This window comes from Leptonychotes weddellii, unplaced genomic scaffold (assembly GCF_054177405.1).
Source record: "Leptonychotes weddellii isolate Sample4059 unplaced genomic scaffold, ASM5417740v2 HiC_scaffold_15334, whole genome shotgun sequence".
NCBI classification, from domain to species: domain Eukaryota; kingdom Metazoa; phylum Chordata; class Mammalia; order Carnivora; family Phocidae; genus Leptonychotes; species Leptonychotes weddellii.
The window spans coordinates 2,052-4,857 of record NW_027734927.1 but is presented as its reverse complement, the minus strand read 5'-3'; the positions used below and the strand labels follow the sequence as shown (position 1 = coordinate 4,857).

The window sequence follows — 2,806 nt, the reverse complement described above, 5'->3', positions numbered from 1 at the left end:
TCAACAGATGAATGGATAAAGAAGATGTGGTCCATATATACAATGGAATATTACTCAGCCATCAGAAAGGATGAATACCCAACTTTTACATCAACGTGGATGGGACTGGAGGAGATTATGCTAAGTGAAATAAGCCAAGCAGAGAAAGTCAATTATCATATGGTTTCACTTATTTGTGGAACATAAGGAATAGCATGGAGGACATTAGGAGAAGGAAGGAAAAAATGAAGGGAGGCAAATCGGAGGGAGAGATGAACCATGAGAGACTATGGACTCTGAGAAACAAACAGGGTTTTAGAGGGGAGGGGGGAGGGGGGATTGGTTGGCCCGGTGATGGGTATTAAGGAGGGCATGTATTGCATGGAGCACTGGGTGTTATATGAAAACAATGAATCATGGAACACTACATCAAAAACTAATGATGTACTGTATGGTGACTAACATAATATAATAAAATTAAATTTAATTTAAAAAAATAAATTAAAAAAAAGGATATCAAAACTTCAGGTGAGTTTGAAATGTTTCATAATTTAAATGAAAAGTCAAAATAGCCACAGAAAGGAACTAGAATGTTTCAGATATATAAAATATTGATTCAGGAAGTGAGAAACTAACCACTCCAATTTTAAAGCCAAAACAGTCAACTGAAGTGAAGTGACTTACATTGGGTGCATGTACCCCTTTGAGTCTGTATTTTTGTTTCCTTTGGATAAACACTTAGTAGTTCAATTGCTGGATTATAGAGTGGTTCTATTTTTAACTTTTTGGGAGCCTCCATACTGTTTTCCAGAGTGACTGTACCAGTTTGCATTCTCACCAACAGAGCAAAAGTGTTCCCCTTTCTCTGCATCCTCACTAACATCTGTTGTTTCCTGAGTTGTTAAGTTTAGCCACCCTGACAGGTCTGAGGTGGTATCTCATTGTGGTTTTGATTTGGATTTCCTGATGATGAATGATGTTGACCAACTTTTCATGTGTCTGTTAGTCATTTGGATGTCTTTGGGAAAATGTCTATTCATGTCTCTGCCCATTTCTTACCTGGATTATTTGGTTTTTGTGTGTTGAGTTTGATAAGTTCTTTATAGATTTTGGATATTAACCCTTTATCAGATATGTCATTTGCAAATACCTCCTCCCATTCTGTTGGTTGTCTTTTGGTTTTGTCAACTATTTCCTTTGCTGTGCAGAAGTTTTCTATCTTGATCAAGTCCTAATAGTTCATTTTTGCTTTTGTTTCCCTTGCCTCAGGAGACATATCTAAAAAAAAAAGTTGCTACAGCTGATGTCAAAGAGGTTGCCACCTGTGTTCTCCTCTAGGATTTTGATGGTTTCCTATGTTGCATTTAGGTCTTTCATCCATTTTGAATTAATTTTTGTGTATGGTGTAAGAAAGTGGTCCAGTTTCATTCTTCTGCATGTTGCTATCCAGTTTCCCAACACCATTTGTTGAAGAGACTGTCCTTTTTCCATCCCTGAGGATTCAGAGCTTCAGTGGACCGTGAGTGCTCCTACTGCATAACTCACTGGACTGTCTTGCCAGTTTCTACACTGGCTTGACTGGGCATAATTCAAAAAGGAAAAGCTCATATTCATTCTATTCTTCTGGAGCTCTGTGATAGCATTTAATAACACCCCAATGGGATGTCTTCCACATATAGGATTATGGTATTTCTTCAAGTAATTTCTAAAAGATACAGGGTCAAGTTGTTCTATAATACTCACTTCCATTTTATCTAGATGGTCAACGGATTTATAAATCTTCCCCTGGGAATCATCATAGTACCTGTAATGGAAACTTTGACCCCAATGGCAGAAATCAGAAGAAACAACAAAGAAATTACTAGGATCCACTAGATACTTACTGAAGAGTTTTTCAAATTCCTTTTCTTTTGATTCACTCAGAACTCCAACCAGTACAGGAATAATGTAAACTCATCCTTATGGCTTCCCATGGCTTTAGCGGTATAAGGCAAATGCACTTCAACACTGTGTTCATCTCCTTCTCTCTGCAGATACATGTGTTCAAACATTCCTGTCTTCCATAGTTCTCTGTAAATCTTTTGGTCAATACAAAGGTTGGTGCCTGTGCTGCTTATGGTGCACAAGGATGAAGCTCTATCCCCTCACTTTCAATCTGGAGATGTCTTTAGGTCTAAAATAATTCTCTTGTAGGCAGCACATAGATGGGTCTTGTTTTTTTAATCCATTCTGATCCTCTATGTCTTTTGCTTGGAACATTTAGTCCATTTACATTCAGAATGATTATGGATAGATATGAATTAAGTGCCATTGTGTTACCTGTAAATTTGTTGTTTCTGGTGATCTTCCCTGTTCCTTTCTAGTCTCTTGCTTTTGGTCTTTCCCACTCAGAGTCCCCTTTAATATTTCTTGCAGGGCTGGCTTTTGTTTGTCTGGGAAAAACTATTTATCTCTCCTCCTGTTCTGAATGACAGCCTTGTTGGATAAAGTATTCTTGGCTGCGTATTTTTCCCATTCAGCATGTTGAATATTTCCTGCCACTGTCTTCTGGCCTGCCAGATTTCTGTAGACAGATCTGCTATGTTCATAATTTGTCTTCTCTTGTAGGTTAAGGACTTTTTTCCCTTTCTGCTTTCAGGATTCTTTCCTTGTCTATGTATTTTGTGAATTTGACTATGATATGTCTCGGTAATGGCTGGCTTTTGTTGAATTTAATGAGAGTTCTCTGTGCTTGGATTTCAATGTCTGTTTCCTTCCCCGGATTGGGGAAGTTTTAGCTATAATTTCCTCAAATAAACCTTCTGATCCTTTTTCTTTCTTTTCTTCT

At 37.7% G+C, this 2,806-nt stretch overlaps 1 pseudogene; it reads right to left on the bottom strand.

Moving 5' to 3' along the window:
* Positions 1 to 1,473: 1,473 nt before the first annotated feature.
* LOC102725902 (protein MEMO1 pseudogene) lies at positions 1,474 to 2,091 on the bottom strand (annotated as a pseudogene).
* Between the last annotated feature and the right edge of the window lie 715 nt (positions 2,092 to 2,806).